Raw genomic sequence first — 21,007 nt, 5'->3', positions numbered from 1 at the left:
GGGACTTAATTAGGGAACCTAGTGATGACGTATAGATTGAGAAGAGAATGGGACCGAGGACAGAGCCTTGCGATACTCCGACAGAAAGTGGTGACGAGGCAGAGGAGGCCCCAAAGAAGGCTACACTGAAGGTACGGTTTGACAGGTAGGAAGAGAGCCACGAAAGGGCTGTGTCACAGATGCAGAAGGATTGGAGGGTTTGGAGCAAAAGAGGGTGGTCAACAGTGTCAAAGGCTGCGGACAGATCAAAGAGGATAAGCAGAGAGAAGTGGCCTTTTGATTTAGCTGTAAGTAGGTCTTTGGTGACCTTAACAATAGCTGTCTCTGTGGAGTGATAGGGACGAAATCCAGATTGCAGCGGGTCAAGAAGGGAGTTTAACGTAAGGAAATGGGATAGGCATGCATATACTAGTTTTTCGAGAAGCTTTGAAGCAAGAGGGAGGAGGGAAATAGGGCGGTAGTTGGATGGGGAGGTAGGATCAAGGGAAGATTTTTTGAGGATAGGTGTGACCAGCGCATGTTTCATCGATGAGGGAAATGTACCAGTGCTGAGGGAGAGGTTGAAAATGTGTGTTAGTATAGGGGTAAGGGTAGCAGAGAGAGAGGGGAGCAGCTGTGAGGGGATAGTGTCAAGGGGACAGGTAGTGAGGTGAGAGCGCAGTATAAGTGCTGAAACTTCATCCTCAGTAACAGGGGAGAATGAACTAAGTTTCAGGTTATGAGGGTTGTGGTTGAGTGAAAGTATTTGAGGGGGGGAGAGAATGGAATTGTGTTGAGAGCTGATTTCATGTCTGATGGAGTCAATTTTGTTAATGAAGTGACTGGCAAAGTCTTGAGCTGACAGAGAAGTTGTATTTGGAAGTGGGGGAGGGCGGAGGAGAGTATTGAAAGTGGAGAACAAACGTTTTGGGTTTGAAGAAAGATTAGCGATAAGAGTAGAGAAGTAGTGTTGCTTGTGGAGATTAAGGGCAGAGTAGTAGGAGTTCAAGATGAATTTGTAATGAAGAAAATCAGCTGAACTCCGTGATTTTCTCCAATGCCGTTCAGCAGTACGGGAACATCTGCGTAGGTACCGTGTCAGAGGAGTATGCCAGGGCTGGGGATGAGTGTGTGATTTCCGAGCAGTGGTAAGAGGGGCGAGATTGTCAAGGACGGATATAAGGGTGGAATTATAGTGGCAGATAGATTGTTCAGGGCAGGAAAAGGAGGAGAAGGATGAGAGGAGCGGTTTAAGGGAATTAGCAAGTTTTTGCTGATCTAAAGACCTAATGCTTCTGTGAAGTTTGGTGTATAGCATTAAATAGCAGGAAATATGGGTACTAAATACATGAATGGAATATATCTTGGTTTACTATGTGGGAATACATTAGGCGTACAGAGGGTACATATCATAACCGTACGTAACAACTTGGCCATTAAAAAGCGTTATGCTGATTATTAGAAAAACCTATATATATTTAGTATGGGGTATAGTTAGTGAAAAGCCTAAATCCTATATAGGGTTAATATGGTAATATCTTACAAACAATATATTCACCAATGGATGATGAATACACTGGGGCGGAAACAGGCAATATTTCAGGTGAGTACTATAATGTTAAAGTAAACGTGTCTTAATTAAAACAGTGATTACATCTAGGAGGTGGGGACAAGATAACACGCTGAACAAAGTGAAGTATAGGTCAGCTTAAACTATAAAGTTACTAATCATAGTTGCCTATGTAGCAAACCTATAATATTAGCAAATAACCAGTGTTAGTATATGAAAATAATGTAGATATATGAACAATATTATTAACACATATTCATTCTATTAAGTTAATAAATTTCCTTCAAGATATCAGAGGGATAGGGAAGGACAGAGTTAAAACTATTAAAGGAGTGAGATCAAGAGTTCACTTTAGCATAAATGTGTTACCTACTTAACATGGATTAGTTTGTACCAAACTTTGAGCAGAGAGGATCTAGAGTACAGATTTTTCTGTAGTATAAATGCGAAGATTAAAGGGACATGATAGAAATGGGTACCCCTGGGCCTCTGGCATTAGTAAGACATGTAAACTCAATTAAACATATAAGAACGAGTATACACTTAGTGATCTGCAGAGCTAGTTCTACATATTATACTTATAAGTATGTGAAATAGGAAGGGGATCTATAGGGTTACATAAACAACAAATGATATATGACTACATAGCAGAGTGCGTACAAGTTAGGTGAGTAGCTGAGTGTGTATGCTATGCTGAGAGGTAAGTATATTCTTCAATATCTCATAGTATATTAAGCACCATACCATTAATAAGAACAATAGAATATATCCAACAGGAAGATCTTATAACTTGTATACCTGCAATTATGAATTTGTCTTGGCCATAATGTCATCTCTAGATAATTTGCTGCTTGTAAAGTTATCAAAGAGGGAACTATATTACCTAAATTAGTATGGGGACAGTGATAAAATAAAAAGGATGGAGCATACTGTAGGGAGATAAAAGATAACTGATATGATCCAGGAGATTAGACTTGGCATAAGGAAATACTATTATAGCCCCATAAAACTTGTTCCCCTAATTTAATCCTAAAAAATAAAATTTATAGTTTATTAAGCAATAATTTGGAGCTGTTAGTAATGTTCCAATATTATATGTCAGGACTAACTAGCTAATGGGCATAGAAATGTCCTAAGAACCATGAGAGGGGTGTGTATGTCTATAATGGCTATACTATCCCATCTAAATATCTTAGAATTTTTTTTTTGAGAATTATAGCATGCAGGCAAACAATTAAAGACATGAGTACGGAGCTAGACAATAATATGAATTAAAAAAAAGCATAAAGCAAGTAGGCATATGTTTCATTTGTGGCTCATACTATACACAGCAAATAACCTATTTGTATAAATTATAAGATGACAAGCTGTCTAGCTTTGAAGATATTGAGTGTCCTATGGAGTATGAAAAAGCAAAATCCATTTTAAATAATAGAGAACTGTATCAGCGACTGGGGAAACCAGCTACCGCTTGAAAAAAAAAAATGTCCCAGTGTCTAGCCCATACCTGCTTTATCAAACAGGGAGCTTGGATATGACATCTTATTCATTGAAATTTTATGGTCCTAGAACAGTGTGGAATATCACTGGGTTTGTCCAGAAGCAGATAAAAAGTAAAAAATAAACAGAAATAAAAATGACAGCAGTGTTCTTGAGAGCTATGACTACATAGTATAGTTATGGCAAATTATATAGTACTAGCAAACTGTATCACAAGAAGATTGTGTGAACACATATATAGAGTCATAGCTATGTTCATAAGGAGTTTGACTCTTAAATGCATATTTTATCACCATTATGTCTGATCATTATGTTAAAAGTTAGTTTAACCAGCTAAGGCCCATATATCTTTTTTATACTTTGTGTAATGGTTTTATTCCCCTACATGAATACCTCTGTCTTATCTCTGTAATTTTGAACTTTCCCTGTGTTTTTGCTTGAATCACCCTTAGCTCAAATGTCCATAGATATACCCTCCCCATTCCTTTAAATGTTTGCAGGCCAATCTGACGCTAATATATCTCTCTCCTGATTTTAAAGCATATCTACCCAAGCCTTGCAAGAAAATACATCACTGTTCCCCTGCTTTGCAAACAGGTAGCTTCTGGAAGATAGTTTCCCACCCATCTCTTGGTGCTCTATCTATACAATACATGACATATCTTTTTAAAAAGTCCTTTTTTAATGGGACTCCCATAGCGCCGGTATTACGAGTTTGCCTGGTAGGCCAAGAAGTGAGCGGTACACCCTATACTGACAAGATCCGTACCGCCATCTAAAGTCAGTAGTTATGAGTTTTATGTTATAAAGCTGTACTATAAAACTCATAACTAAAGTGTTAAAAAGTACACTAACACCCATAAACTACCTATTAACCCCTAAACGGAGGCCCTCCTGCATCCCAAACACTATAATACATTTATTAACCCCTAATCTGCTGCTCCGGACATCGCCACCACTATTAAAATATATTAACCCCTATTCTGCCGCTCCCAGACATCGTCGCCACTATAATAAACCGATTAACTCCTAAACCGCCGCCCTCCCGCATCGCAAACACTATTTAAATATTATTAACCCCTAATCTGCCGTCCGCCCACACTGCTGCTATAATAAACCTATTAACTCCTAAACTGCAAGCCCCCCACAATGAAATATACTTAAATAAACTATTAACCCCTAAACCTAACGACCCCCTAACTTTATATTAAAATTACAATTTCCCTATCTTAAATTAAATTAAAACTTACCTGTCAGATTAAATAAATTAATTTTAAACTAACAATTAAACTAAGATAATTATTAAGCTACAATTAGACTAACTACCAATGAAATTAAACTAAACTACACATTAAAAAACACTACTCTACAAATTACAAAAAGTATCTAATTACAAAAAATAAAATAACTAAATTACAACAACAAAAAAACACTAAATTAAGAAAAATAAAAAAACAAATTATCAAAAATAAAAAAGAATTACACCTAGTCTAATAGCCCTATCAAAATAAAAAAGCCCCCCCAAAATAAAAAAAAAAAACCTAGCCTACAATAAACTACCAATGGCCCTCAAAAGGGCCTTTTGTGGGGCATTGCCCCAAAGAAATCAGATCTTTTACCTGTAAAAAAATGCAAACACCCCCCCCCAACAGAAAAACCCACCACCCCCACAACCAACCCCCCCCCCAAATAAAAATAACTATCTAAAAAAAACTACGTTCCCCATTGCCCTGAAAAGGGCATTTGTATGGGCATTGCCCTTAAAAGGGCATTTAACTCTTTTACATGCCCAGACCCTAATCTAAAAATAAAACCCACCCAAAAAAACCTTAAATAAACCTAACACTAACCCCCATTGATCCACTTACAGTTCTTGAAGTCCCGCTTGAAAGTTCCATCCAGCCGCAGAAGTCATCATCCATGCTTCATGAAGTCTTCATCCAGGCGGCTTCTTCGATCTTCATCCAGCCGGCGAAGTCCTCATCCAGGCGACAAGAAGTCTTCATTCAGACGGCATCTTCTATCTTCATCTATCCGGCGCAGATCGGGTCCATCCTGAAGACATCCGGCGCGGAGCATCCTCTTCATACGGTTGCCGCCGTAAACTGGAACTTCAATGCAAGTGACGTCATCCAAGATGGCGTCCCTTGCATTCCTATTGAGCTGTTCTAATCAGCCAATAGGATTTGAGCAGCTCTCATTCTATTGGCTGTTCCAATCAACCAATAGGATTAGAGCTCAATCCTATTGGTTGATTGGAACAGCCAATAGGATGAGAGCTGCTCAAATCTTATTGGCTGATTGGAACAGCCAATAAGATTTTAGCAGCTCTAATCCTATTGGTTGATTGAAATCTTTCAGCCAATAGGAATGCAAGGGATGGATGCCATCTTGGATAATGTCACTTGCATTGAAGCTCCAGTTTACGGCAGCAACCGTATGAAGAGGATGCTCCATGCCGGATGTCTTCAAAATGGACCTGCTCCGAGCCGGATGGATGAAGATAGAAGATGCCGTCTGGATAAAGAATTATTGCCACCTGGATGAGGACTTTGCAGGCTGGATGAAAATCGAAGAGGCCGTCTGGATGAAGACTTCTTGCCGCATGGATGATGACTTTGCCGGCTGGATGGATCTTTCAAGTGGGTCTTCAAGAACTGTAAGTGGATCGTCGGGGTTAGTGTTAGGTTTATTTAAGGGTTTTTTGGGTGGGTTTTATTTTTAGATTAGGGTCTGGGCATGTAAAAGAGCCAAATGCCCTTTTAAGTGCAATTCCCATACAAATGCCCTTTTCAGGGCAATGGGGAGCTTAAGTTTTTTTAGATAGTTATTTTATTTCTGGGGGTTGGTTGTGGGGGTCGTCGGTTTTACTGTTGGGGAGGTTGTATTTTTTTTACAGGTAAAAGAGATGATTTCTTTGGGGCAATGCCCCACAAAAGGCCCTTTTAAGGGCCATTGGTAGTTTATTGTAGGCTAGGGTTTTTTTTTTATTTGGGGGGGGCTTTTTTATTTTGATAGGGCTATTAGATATGGTGTAATTCTTTTTTATTTTTGATAATTTGTTTCTTATTTTTTGTAATTTAGTGTTTTTGTTTTTTTATGTAATTTAGTTATTTTTATTTTTAGTAATTTTAGTGTTTATTTTTTTTTTGTAATTTTAGGTTTTAGTGTAAGGCAGGTTAGGTTTTATTTCACAGGTAAGTTTGTATTTATTTTAACTAGGTAGTAAATATTTAATAACTATTTACTACCTAGTTAAAATAAATACAAACGTACCTGTGAAATAAAAATACAACCTAAGCTAGATACAATAGGGGCGGCAGATTAGGGGTTAATAATTTTAGTATAGTGGCAGCGACATCGGGAGTGGCAGATTAGGGGTTAATAGTTTTATGTAGGTGGCGGTGATGTTGGGGGCAGCAGATTAGTGGTGTTTAGACTTGGGGTTTATGTTAGGGTGTTAGGTTTAAACATTATTTTATTTTTTTACGGAGCTTTTGTTTCTGATATCGCAGGTGTTAGGTTTTTTTCTTGCCAGCTCTCCCCATTGATGTCTATGGGGAAATTGTGTACGAGCACGTTAAAGCAGCGCTTATTTTCACTGCGGTATGGAGCTCAACGCAACCATTTCGCCCGCACAAGCCTACTTTTTTAAAACTCGTAATACCAGCTCTATAGGGAGGTGAAATAACGCCACTTTTGTGGCGGTCGTTAAAATCCCTATAGCGCTCAAAACTCGTAATCTAGCTGATAATCATAAATACATCTACATTATTATTTCTAGCATTAATTAAAGGGACATAAAACCTAATTTTTATCTATTATCAAATGTGTGTCAGTCTCTTGCTATCCCTTGTTAAAGTAGCAGCTATGCACTACTGGAAGTTAGTGGGACACAGTGGTGAGCCAATGATATAAGGCATATATGTGCAGCCACCACTTAGCAGCTAGCTCCCAGTAGTGCATATCTGCTCTCAAGCCTAGCTAGCTATGCTTTTCAGCAAAGGATACAAAAAGAACAAAGAAAATTAAATAATAGAAGTAAATCGGAAAGTTGTTTAAAATACAGAATCATAAAAGAAAACATGTTTGTCTATACAGTATGTCCCTTTAAATAATAAATTTGCCTTTAAATGTCAGAATTAAAATCAAAAACATTTTTACTCTTTCAGATACAACATCAGCTGGAGCTATTGATACATTTCCATGGTTGAATATGATCCTTATTGCTCTGGCTGTTATAATCGTGCCCCAGGATTAGCAGGTGCCTTCTTCCCTGTAAGTCTGACTGTCTACTGTTCTCTGGCGGTTATAATGTCCCATTAGGTATATCTGATAATTACATTAAAAATTATTGTGAAAATAAAGTCCTTTTTTTCCAACAATGTGTAAATAAATCACAATAAATAAACCAACTGAAAATGTGTTTCTAAAAAGTAAATGTGGAAAACATCTGTATGTAACAAAGTAACAAATCATGTTACTTCCAGGGATAGGCACAGACAAAGGCTGTGGCGGACATTTTCCAAAGTACAGACCTTAGTGAAGGACACCAAGGTACATTTGAAATTAAAAACATTATTTTATAGTGCTTGATGTTATTATACTGATGCAGATACCACTGATCCTATAACCAGCCCTCCTCTGGCTATACCCATGTGCCAGTGTCACTACTGTGTCATTATATAGTGCTTGGTGTTATTATACTGATGCAGATACCACTGATCCTATAACCAGCCCTCCTCTGGCTATACCCATGTGCCAGTGTCACTACTGTGTCATTATATAGTGCTGGGTGTTATTATACTGATGCAGATACCACTGATCCTATAACCAGCCCTCCTCTGGCTATACCCATGTGCCAGTGTCACTACTGTGTTATTATATAGTGCTGGGTGTTATTATACTGATGCAGATACCACTGATCTTATAACCAACCCTCCTCTGGCTATACGCATGTGCCAGTGTCACTACTGTGTTATTATATAGTGCTGGGTGTTATTATACTGATGCAAATACCACTGATCCTATAACCAGCCCTCCTCTGGCTATACCCATGTGCCAGTGTCACTACTGTGTTATTATATAGTGCTGGGTGTTATTATACTGATGCAAATACCACTGATCCTATAACCAGCCCTCCTCTGGCTATACCCATGTGCCAGTGTCACTACTGTGTCATTATATAGTGCTTGATGTTATTATACTGATGAAGATACCACTGATCCTATAACCAGCCCTCCTCTGTCTATACCCATGTGCCAGTGTCACTACTGTGTTATTATATAGTGCTTGGTGATATTATACTGATGAAGATACCACTGATCCTATAACCAGCCCTCATCCGGCTATACCCATGTGCCAGTGTCACTACTGTGTCATTATATAGTGCTGGGTGTTATTATACTGATGCAGATACCACTGATCCTATAACCAGCCCTCATCCGGCTATACCCATGTGCCAGTGTCACTACTGTGTCATTATATAGTGCTGGGTGTTATTATACTGATGCAGATACCACTGATCCTATAACCAGCCCTCCTCTGACTATACCCATGTGCCAGTGTCACTACTGTGTCATTACATAGTGCTGGGTGTTATTATACTGATGCAGATACCACTGATCCTATAACCAGCCCTCCTCTGGCTATACCCATGTGCCAGTGTCACTACTGTGTCATTATATAGCACTGGGTGTTATTATACTGATGAAGATACCACTGATCCTATAACCAGCCCTCATCCGGCTATACCCATGTGCCAGTGTCACTACTGTGTCATTATATAGTGCTGGGTGTTATTATACTGATGTAGATACCACTGACCCTATATCCAGCCCTTGTCTGGCTATACCCATGTGCCAGTGTCACTACTGTGTCATTATATAGTGCTGGGTGTTATTATACTGATGTAGATACCACTGACCCTATATCCAGCCCTTGTCTGGCTATACCCATGTGCCAGGGTCACTACTGTGTCATTATATAGTGCTGGGTGTTATTATACTGATGCAGATACCACTGACCCTATAACCAGCCCTCCTCTGGCTATACCCATGAGCCAGTGTCACTACTGTGTCATTATATAGTGCTGGGTGTTATTATACTGATGCAGATACCACTGATCCTATAACCAGCCCTCCTCTGGCTATACCCATGTGCCAGTGTCACTACTGTGTCATTATATAGTGCTTGATGTTATTATACTGATGAAGATACCACTGATCCTATAACCAGCCCTCCTTTGGCTATACCCATGTGCCAGTGTCACTACTGTGTCATTATATAGTGCTTGGTGTTATTATACTGATGCAGATACCACTGATTCTATAACCAGCCCTTGTCTGGCTATACCCATGTGCCAGTGTCACTACTGTGTCATTATATAGAGCTGGGTGTTATTATACTGATGCAGATACCACTGATCCTATAACCAGCCCTCCTCTGACTATACCCACGTGCCAGTGTCACTACTGTGTCATTATATAGTGCTGGGTGTTATTATACTGATGCAGATACCACTGACCCTATAACTAGCCCTCCTCTGGCTGTACCCATGTGCCAGTGTCACTACTGTGTCATTATATAGTGCTGGGTGTTATTATACTGATGCAGATACCACTGATCCTATAACCAGCCCTCCTCTGGCTATACCCATGTGCCAGTGTCACTACTGTGTCATTATATAGTGCTGGGTGTTATTATACTGATGAAGATACCACTGATCCTATAACCAGCCCTCATCCGGCTATACCCATGTGCCAGTGTCACTACTGTGTCATTATATAGTGCTGGGTGTTATTATACTGATGTAGATACCACTGACCCTATATCCAGCCCTTGTCTGGCTATACCCATGTGCCAGTGTCACTACTGTGTCATTATATAGTGCTGGGTGTTATTATACTGATGTAGATACCACTGACCCTATATCCAGCCCTTGTCTGGCTATACCCATGTGCCAGGGTCACTACTGTGTCATTATATAGTGCTGGGTGTTATTATACTGATGCAGATACCACTGACCCTATAACCAGCCCTCCTCTGGCTATACCCATGAGCCAGTGTCACTACTGTGTCATTATATAGTGCTGGGTGTTATTATACTGATGCAGATACCACTGATCCTATAACCAGCCCTCCTCTGGCTATACCCATGTGCCAGTGTCACTACTGTGTCATTATATAGTGCTTGATGTTATTATACTGATGAAGATACCACTGATCCTATAACCAGCCCTCCTTTGGCTATACCCATGTGCCAGTGTCACTACTGTGTCATTATATAGTGCTTGGTGTTATTATACTGATGCAGATACCACTGATTCTATAACCAGCCCTTGTCTGGCTATACCCATGTGCCAGTGTCACTACTGTGTCATTATATAGAGCTGGGTGTTATTATACTGATGCAGATACCACTGATCCTATAACCAGCCCTCCTCTGACTATACCCACGTGCCAGTGTCACTACTGTGTCATTATATAGTGCTGGGTGTTATTATACTGATGCAGATACCACTGACCCTATAACTAGCCCTCCTCTGGCTGTACCCATGTGCCAGTGTCACTACTGTGTCATTATATAGTGCTGGGTGTTATTATACTGATGCAGATACCACTGATCCTATAACCAGCCCTCCTCTGGCTATACCCATGTGCCAGTGTCACTACTGTGTCATTATATAGTGCTGGGTGTTATTATACTGATGAAGATACCACTGATCCTATAACCAGCCCTCATCCGGCTATACCCATGTGCCAGTGTCACTACTGTGTCATTATATAGTGCTGGGTGTTATTATACTGATGCAGATACCACTGACCCTATATCCAGCCCTTGTCTGGCTATACCCATGTGCCAGTGTCACTACTGTGTCATTATATAGTGCTGGGTGTTATTATACTGATGTAGATACCACTGACCCTATATCCAGCCCTTGTCTGGCTATACCCATGTGCCAGTGTCACTACTGTGTCATTATATAGTGCTGGGTGTTATTATACTGATGCAGATACCACTGACCCTATAACCAGCCCTCCTCTGGCTATACCCATGAGCCAGTGTCACTACTGTGTCATTATATAGTGCTGGGTGTTATTATACTGATGCAGATACCACTGATCCTATAACCAGCCCTCCTCTGGCTATACCCATGTGCCAGTGTCACTACTGTGTCATTATATAGTGCTTGATGTTATTATACTGATGAAGATACCACTGATCCTATAACCAGCCCTCCTTTGGCTATACCCATGTGCCAGTGTCACTACTGTGTCATTATATAGTGCTTGGTGTTATTATACTGATGCAGATACCACTGATTCTATAACCAGCCCTTGTCTGGCTATACCCATGTGCCAGTGTCACTACTGTGTCATTATATAGAGCTGGGTGTTATTATACTGATGCAGATACCACTGATCCTATAACCAGCCCTCCTCTGACTATACCCACGTGCCAGTGTCACTACTGTGTCATTATATAGTGCTGGGTGTTATTATACTGATGCAGATACCACTGACCCTATAACTAGCCCTCCTCTGGCTGTACCCATGTGCCAGTGTCACTACTGTGTCATTATATAGTGCTGGGTGTTATTATACTGATGCAGATACCACTGATCCTATAACCAGCCCTCCTCTGGCTATACCCATGTGCCAGTGTCACTACTGTGTCATTATATAGTGCTGGGTGTTATTATACTGATGCAGATACCACTGATCCTATAACCAGCCCTTGTCTGGCTATACCCATGTGCCAGTGTCACTACTGTGTCATTATATAGTGCTGGGTGTTATTATACTGATGCAAATACCACTGATCCTATAATTAGCCCTCCTCTGGCTATACCCATGTGCCAGTGTCACTACTGTGTCATTATATAGTGCTGGGTGTTATTATACTGATGCAGATATCACTGACCCTATAACCAGCCCTCCTCTGGCTATACCCATGTGCCAGTGTCACTACTGTGTCATTATATGGTGCTGGGTGTTACTGATGCAGATACCACTGATCCTATAACCAGCCCTCCTCTGGCTATACCCATGTGCCAGTGTCACTACTGTATCATTATATAGCGCTGGATGTTATTATACTGATGCAGATACCACTGATCCTATAACCAGCCCTCCTCTGGCTATACCCATGTGCCACTGTCACAACTGTGTTATTATATAGTGCTGGGTGTTATTATACTGATGCAGTTACCACTGATCCTATAACCAGCCCTCCTCTGGCTATACCCATGTGCCAGTGTCACTACTGTGTCATTATATAGTGCTGGGTGTTATTATACTGATGCAGATACCACTGACCCTATAACCAGCTCTCCTCTGGCTATACCCATGTGCCAGTGTCACTACTGTGTCATTATATAGTGCTGGGTGTTATTATACTGATGCAGATACCACTGATCCTATAACCAGCCCTTGTCTAGCTATACCCATGAGCCAGTGTCACTACTGTGTCATTATATAGTGCTGGGTGTTATTATACTGATGCAGATACCACTGATCCTATATCCAGCCCTCCTCTGGCTATACCCATGTGCCAGGGTCACTACTGTGTCATTATATAGTGCTGGGTGTTATTATACTGATGCAGATACCACTGATCCTATAACCAGCCCTCCTCTGGCTATACCCATGTGCCAGTGTCACTACTGTGTCATTATATAGTGCTGGGTGTTATTATACTGATGCAGATACCACTGATTCTATAACCAGCCCTCCTCTAGCTATACCCATGAGCCAGTGTCACTACTGTGTCATTATATAGCGCTGGGTGTTATTATACTGATGCAGATACCACTGACTCTATAACCAGCCCTCCTCTGGCTATACCCATGTGCCAGTATCACTACTGTGTCATTATATAGTGCTGGGTGTTATTATACTGATGCAGATACCACTTATACTATAACCATCCCTCCTCTGGCTATACCCATGTGCCAGTGTCATTACTGTGTCATTATATAGTGCTGGGTGTAATTATACTGATGCAGATTCCACTGATCCTATATCCAGCCCTCCTCTGGCTATACCCATGAGCCAGTGTCACTAATGTGTCATTATATAGTGCTGGGTGTTATTATACTGATGCAGATACCACTTATACTATAACCAGCCCTCCTCTGGCTATACCCACGAGCCAGTGTCATTACTGTGTCATTATATAGCGCTGGGTGTTATTATACTGATGCAGATACCACTGATCCTATAACCAGCCCTCCTCTGGCTATACACATGTGCCAGTGTCACTACTGTGTCATTATATAGTGCTGGGTGTTATTATACTGATGCAGATACCACTGATCCTATAACCAGCCCTCCTCTGGCTATACCCACGAGCCAGTGTCACTACTGTGTCATTATATAGTGCTGGGTGTTATTATACTGATGCAGATACCACTGACCTTATAACCAGCCCTTGTCTGGCTATACACATGGGCCAGTGTCACTACTGTGTCATTATATAATGCTGGGTGTTATTATACTGATGCAGATACCACTGATTCTATAACCAGCCCTCCTCTGGCTATACACATGTGCCAGTGTCACTACTGTGTTATTATATAGAGCTGGGTGTTATTATACTGATGCAGATACCACTAATCCTATAACCAGCCCTCCTCTGGCTATACCCATGTGCCAGTGTCACTACTGTGTCATTATATAGTGCTGGGTGTTATTATACTGAGGCAGATACCACTGATTCAATAACCAGCCCTCCTCTGGCTATACCTATGTGCCAGTGTCACTACTGTGTCATTATATAGCGCTGGGTGTTATTATACTGATGCAGATACCACTGACCCTATAACCAGCCCTCCTCTGGCTATACCCATGTGCCAGTGTCACTACTGTGTCATTATATAGTGCTTAGTGTTATTATTCTGATGCAGATACCATTGATTCTATAACCAGCCCTCCTCTGGCTATACCCATAAGCCAGTGTCACTTCTGTGTCTTTGTATAGTGCTTGGTGTTATTATACTGATGCAGATACCACTGATCCTATAACCAGCCCTCCTCTGGCTATACCCATGTGCCAGTGTCACTACTGTGTCATTATATAGTGCTGAGTGTTATTATACTGATGCAGATACCACTGATCCTATAACCAGCCCTCCTCTGGCTATACCCATGTGCCAGTGTCACTACTGTGCCATTATATAATGCTGGGTGTTATTATACTGATGCAGATACCACTGATTCCATAACCAGCCCTCCCTGGCTATACCCATGTGCCAGTGTCACTACTGTGTCATTATATAGCGCTGGGTGTTATTATACAGATGCAGATACACGTCCAGTATTTCACTCAGGCTGTATTTATTCCATACACCCAATATCACTAGCAGTCTCTTGACAAGCCACTAAATTTATTCACACTACGTATTCGTAGTGTGAAGGGCTAGTCACGGACACCAGTGTCCGTGTACGGACACCTTGCCTATCCCTGGTTACTTCTCATATATCTGTGTATGTGTATATATGTGTGTATGTGTATTTGGGTGTGTGTATGTATATATGTGTGTGTGTGAAGAAAAAAAAGCTAAATCTGACACATGCAATGAAAAACTCCAAAAATGGACTGGACAAAATTATTGGCACCTTCTCAAAATTGTAATAAATAATTGCATTTTAAGTTTGTGATGCTCCTGTAATTTGTAATTAAACTCGCCTGTATCAATTACCAGGTGCTGACAATATAGAAATCACACCGGCAACCAGTTAAAGTGGTGAAAACTTGACTCAACCGTCCTGTTGTGTGTCCCTGTGCGCCACACTAAGCATGGAGAAGAGAAAGAGACGCAAAGAATTGTCTGAGGAATTGAGAACAAAAATTGTGGAAAAGCATGGACAATCTCAAGGTTACAAGTCCATCTCCAGAGATCTTAATATTCCTGTGTCCACTGTGCGCAACATTGTCAAGAAGTTTACAGCCCATGGCACTGTAGCTAATCTCCCTGTACGTGGACTATTTTGTGATACCTTCCAAGAATTCTTCCTGAGGGCCCAGGCTTCAGGTTGCTTATGTGATCTCTGGACATTCATACAATCTTGTGTATATTATTAACTGATAAATTAATCTATCAGAGGCATTTTGCGATATAATCAAAGAATTCTTCATGAGAGCCCGCCATCAGGCTACTAATGTGACCACTGGACTTACACCTTGTGCATGTACTGCTAAATATTTCTATTTCTATCAGGGGAGTAACTACAGGGGTCCCACCGAAGATGGGTCCCAGCCTCCTAGAGGGGTGTCCATCCTGTCCTAGTGTGTGTGTGAGGGGGTCACGGTACCACACTTATCTCTGCTTCCTTCTATAGCACTTAATTTATAAGGCACTGCAACTCCCCAGTACTCTGCACGGCTCATTGTGTATGCTTCTTTCTATAGCACTTAATTTATAAGGCACTGCAACTCCCCAGTACTCTGCACGGCTCATTGTTTATGCTTCTTTCTATAGCACTTAATTTATAAGGCACTGCAACTCCCCAGTACTCTGCACGGCTCATTGTGTATGCTTCTATCTATAGCACTTAATTTATAAGGCACTGCAACTCCCCAGTACTCTGCACGGCTCATTGTGTATGCTTCTTTCTATAGCACTTAATTTATAAGGCACTGCAACTCCCCAGTACTCTGCACGGCTCATTGTGTATTCTGCTTTTCCCCCCAGCTTTTGACCGTTTAAGGAGATTTCTCTTTGCCCCAGAGTGCTGAGAGAAGCCCCATTTTTGACCAATAAGTGATCTCCCGTGCTGCTACATATCTGTCAACCATTCTCATCCAGGCTGAAATATCCCTCCTGCCGCTGCTAATTTAAGAGGATAAAAGGCAACACAATTTTACCAGACTGACCTCCCTCTTCCAACAAAAAAATTTCTAATTCCTTGGTTGTCAGACAGATAGATGGATAGATGGATGGATAGATAGATGATAGATAGATAGATAGATAGATAGATAGATGATAGATAGATGATAGATAGATAGATAGATAGATAGATGATAGATAGATAGATAGATAGATAGATAGATAGATAGATAGATAGATAGATGATAGATAGATAGATAGATAGATAGATAGATAGATAGATGATAGATAGATGATAGATGCATAGATGATAGATGGATAGATAGATGGATAGTTAGACAGATATATGATAGATAGATAGATAGATAGATAGATGATAGATGGATAGATAGATAAATAGATAGATAGATAGATAGATAGATAGATGATAGATAGATAGATAGATAGAGGATAGTTGGATAGATAGATGATATATAGACAGATAGATAGATATATAGATAGATAGATGATAGATAGATAGATAGATAGATAGATAGATGATAGATATGTTACCTGTTTAGGGAAACTATAGGCTTAGCAATGATGAGAGTTAAGATGAATGGAATAAAGATTTTTAGACAATAAAAATGCTCTCGGAGTGCCATCTGGAACTTTGCATCTTGTTTACGTTCACTAAACCCATGTCTAGATTTTAGAAAATTCTCCTATTATGATTGTTAAAAATAAAGATTTTTAGAAAAAATCAAAAGTGCTGTAAATTACCGCACACAAATGTAAAGCATACACTTAGTCTGTGAGCGGTGAGACGCGCGTTGGAGCCTGCATTGACATTTCACTGGGAGGGTGTTTTAACATTTTATATTCTATCTGAATCATCAAAGAAAGTTTTGTGTTTCATGTCCTTTTAAGTCAGTGTGTATGAAGTAATTCCTATGACTAAGTGCCACACGGCACGAAACGCGTAAGGACACGCCCCCTATTTCCTCCATTGCAATCGTGTGTTTGTGTATCGTTATGTACCTGCTGGATTAAATATCAGTTTTTTGCTGATATTAAGAGTGCTGCTTTTTTCTTTCATTTGTGCATTTTGGGATTGCTTGTTCCCTTTTTTCTGAAGCCTGCACCTTTCGTTCACCTCATGCTCTTATCAAGACACTTTGCTGGAGTTTTGTTTACCCCGGTGTAAACAGACCGGTGATTGAGAAGCGCTCCCTGTTTAGTTCACCTGTAGCCACGCCTCCCCTGTCTTTCTGTCTGTATGAAGTAATGTTTGACTGTAAATCTTGAGAACAATCGTTCTAATGTGACTTTACACACTGGGTCTGATTATCAAAAACTCGTTGACAAGAAAAATAATCTCATAAAATCTTTGGAGGCTTATTTGAGCATTATTTTGCAATGCAACTGTCTTTTCTTCACATCTGGAAACCTGTATACCAGAGTTTGTCAAACCTGCCCGCAGGCCCCCCTAACAGGCCAGGTTTTCAGGATCTCTGAACTGGAGCACAGGTGAAATAAATAGCTGATTAGTAAACAGGGTTTTTAACCTCTCACCCAATGTAATCCAGAAAATTTGGCCTGTTAGTAAGGCCTGAGGACAGTTATGAAAAAAATCCTGTTGTATAGTGAGCTAAACAGATCTCAAGCTAAAATCTGCCTTTATAAAGTTTAAAAGACTTCAGAGTGTTGAAGAGACTTTAGATAATCTCACAAAAGCAGAAAGCTTTAGGTAATTGCTCCCCTGAGTGATTCTATGTTGTTTTTAACATATATTCTGAACACATTTTTAAGAAGAGTATTATGTATGCTGCCGTTTTATGTATAGAGCACTTATCTTTGAGCTAAATGTGAATACGAGTACAGTCCATGTGGGGAGGTTTGTTTCGAGTTTACTCTGCAGTTTCTCACTATGGGCGAATGATCTGAACGTCTCTGGGCTGGCGAGATTATTTAAGAATTCTCACCAGCACTTCTATTTCCCTGGTAGAATTCTATAAAGTCAGTTTTTACCCTAAAAACAGGGTGTCTCGCTAAACGGCGTACACTAGATTTTCGTATGGGAAGGAGATGCATACATTACAAAAGTGTACAATGAAAATTTGTATTTTAAAAATTATACAAAACGAATAATTGAACCATTCACTCAAATATATACAGCAAAAAGCCTGTAGCTAAGGTGCATCAAAGATCATAACAAAAGGCTTCACAAAAAATCATATCTTATCAAAAACGTAATATTTGTATGTAAATTACACAGGAATAAGTCATATTAAATATGCACAGTGTAAATCATAATTTATGTACACTGGATGTGCAAAAAGCATGTAGGAATTCGTACTTATAATTACAAAATACAAAACGCAAATGTTTTTTTGTAAAATGGGCTGAACATTGGCGTATATGAAAACACGTGCATATGAAAATAAAGGCGATTGTAAGATGATATACGCAGAAAGCAACATAATGTGATTTATATTGGCTGCAAGATTTACTCTGTTCCTGCTACCAACCCCTGCTCACTGCTAACCGCTATACAGAGCGAAGTGTCCCTATCCAGCGAGCTCAATTACTTTCAACAGGAGACATCTCGCCACATGCAGGGACTGCCCCTTCTTTACAATAATTCCACCAGGGGAGCCCCTGCGAGGGTTGGTATATATAAAAAATATATAAATCTGGTGTTGCAAGTTTTTTTTGCACTCCTTACCACCATCCCCCAACCCTCCCAGTTCAGGTATTTACATTGAGAACTAGAGAGATAAACCTCATTTGGTACCTTGTGATCTATCAGACAGTGTTTCCATATAGATAAAATTAAAGAGATTAACAGCTCTGGTATCAATAGGATGATGCTCCTGCCGATAATCATACTTTTAGCTGGTAAGCACATTATTATGGTTTATTTACCTGTACGGATGTATCATTGCTATAGAATAGATGCATTCCATTGTTTAATTATATTACTGCATAAGTGCGTGTGTGTATAAATATCACTGCTGATTTTACCTGTGCGTGTCTAGATATTAGTCAATAAAAAAGCAATAATGTTCAATTGTACCAAACAAATTATAATAATCATAAATTAACACTCTGAATAAAAACATTCCAATCTCTTTAATCTCTTTTGTATGTTCCTGTAAAAAAGAATTAGGATACAATAATGTGTCATCATTAAAAGTGAAAATGCACCTTATTAACAATAGTTAAAGGGACAGTCTAGTCAAAAGTAAACTTTCATGATGAGGCATGCATTTTAATCATATTTCCAATGTACTTTTATCATCAAATTTGCTTTGTTTTCTTGGTATTCTTTGTTGAAAGCTAAACCTAGGTAGGCTCCTATGCTAATTTCTAAGCCCTTGAAGGCTGCCTCTTATCTCAGGGCATTTTTACAGTTTTTACAGCTAGACAGTGCTAGTTCATGTGTGCCGTATAGATAACATTGTGCTCACTCTTACTGATTGGCTAAAATGTATGTCTGTCAAAAGAACTGAAATAAGGGGCAGTCTGCAGAGGCTTAGATACAAGATAATCACAGAGGTAAAAAAAGTTTATTAATATACAGTGTTGGTTGTGCAAAACTGGGTAACGGGTAATAAAGAGATTATCTATCTTTTTAAACAATAAAAATTCTGGAGCAGACTGTCTCTTTAAAGGGACATTAAACATATCAAGATATTAATATACATTGTTTAATTACACTTATTAAAATAACTTTGCAATATACTTTCATTATTTATTTTGTTTTCCTTTCCTGTATTTTAATTCTGAATATGGTGGGATTTAATTTACCTCTTGAGTGCTAATGACGGCTCTGAGCCGTCACAAATTGTCTCAGTCAGGTGCTAATGACGGCTCTGAGCCGTCACTAGCACTCTCCCACTTTGAGGGAGATCTGGGGGCTCCCACCGGCTCCTACCTCGGCGATCTGGCCTGCATAGTGACAGGCGGGGCTTCACGTTATGTGCGGTGACGTCACGCGCAATGACGTGATGATGAAGGCAAAAAATCTAGCTTAGAGCTCCTGTTAGGAGACCAGTTCAAGAGAGCTTGTCTCTCGTGTTTTAACTTGCTTGGTCCAGCAGTGATTTGATAATATATGTGTGCCAATTTGTTAAGTGGGCATGATGCTCTGTCGTATATGTGTGTGACTCTGTTACTATAAGGAGAATATTGGAGAAGGGATTTAAGATTGCTTGCCTTGTACTATGTATGTTGTGAAAGGACCACAGATTGTTTGCTTGTTGCTCCTTGACTGTATGATTGATTACAACGTCCCGCCAAGTACGCAAGTGAGATTAATATAAAAGCATTATGCTATAATCAAATGTAATACTATTGCTGTACCAGGTTCGTAAATTTAACTCTCTCCTAACAGAAGCTCTAAACTAGATTTTGTGCCTTTCCACCAGGGCATTAGGCTTTTGCCTACCCTAAAAGTGTGCTTTCCCACAGAACATACTCATGATTATACTGTATTATCGCCACTCAGATCCCACCTTAGAATAATAATCACACATATTTTCTATTTTGGATCAATATACACCAGTTTTCGTATAACTGCACGTAATAGACACTACTATAAAAAATAATATGCACGGATACTGATATAAAAATCCAGTATAAAACTGTTTGAAACTTACTTAGAATCTCCCAGTTTAGCTCTGTTTAAAAGGTTACTGGAACACCCACTGCAAGTGGGAAATAGCATCCCCCTTCCTCTGCATATGAAAAGACCCTTTACACAAACAGGAGCAAGCTGGAGTAGGTATACGTCGGTATTCTCCTAAAACTTTGGGGCTTGGTTAGGAGTCTGAAAATCAGAGCAATTGTATTTAAAAATAAGCAAAACTATACATTTAAAACAAAAAACTGTATCGGCTATATAAATGGATCATCTACAAAACATTTATGCAAAGAAAAATCTAATGAATAATGGTCCGTTTAACATGAAGGTAACAAGGTCTACCTTGACACATTTTTTCATTAGTTAAAGGGACAGCAAACTCAAAATGAACATGTGATGTTAAATATCTTCTATTATCTAATTTACTTATCATAGTATATACTGTTGAAAAGCATAACTAGGTTCAGCAATGTACTAGAGGGAGCTAGATTCTGATTG

The 21,007-nt window shown here is 39.7% G+C and overlaps 1 protein-coding gene and 1 long non-coding RNA gene across 5 annotated transcripts in view; both read left to right on the top strand.

Moving 5' to 3' along the window:
* Positions 1–15,162, top strand: part of LOC128667137 (uncharacterized) — a 42,046-nt gene extending 26,884 nt beyond the window's left edge. Inside the window, exons 4-5 of one of the 4 annotated variants that reach the window (XR_008403295.1) lie at positions 7,222–7,327; positions 14,758–15,162. The gene's annotated coding sequence lies outside the window, so the exon portion shown is untranslated. Of the gene's footprint in view, positions 1–3,576; positions 3,605–7,221; positions 7,472–7,539; positions 7,559–14,757 lie in introns of those variants that run through there. The other 3 variants (XR_008403296.1, XM_053722058.1, XM_053722059.1) reach the window with 3 other exon arrangements.
* A 1,241-nt stretch (positions 15,163–16,403) lies between these two features.
* Positions 16,404–21,007, top strand: part of LOC128667138 (uncharacterized) — a 33,272-nt gene continuing 28,668 nt past the window's right edge. Inside the window, exon 1 of the long non-coding RNA XR_008403297.1 lies at positions 16,404–18,762. This is a non-coding gene — a long non-coding RNA (uncharacterized LOC128667138). The remainder of the gene's footprint in view (positions 18,763–21,007) is intronic.

This window comes from Bombina bombina, chromosome 7 (genome assembly GCF_027579735.1).
Source record: "Bombina bombina isolate aBomBom1 chromosome 7, aBomBom1.pri, whole genome shotgun sequence".
NCBI lineage: Eukaryota > Metazoa > Chordata > Amphibia > Anura > Bombinatoridae > Bombina > Bombina bombina.
The sequence above is the reverse complement of the archived record's forward strand: the minus strand, read 5'-3'. Positions and strand labels throughout refer to the sequence as shown.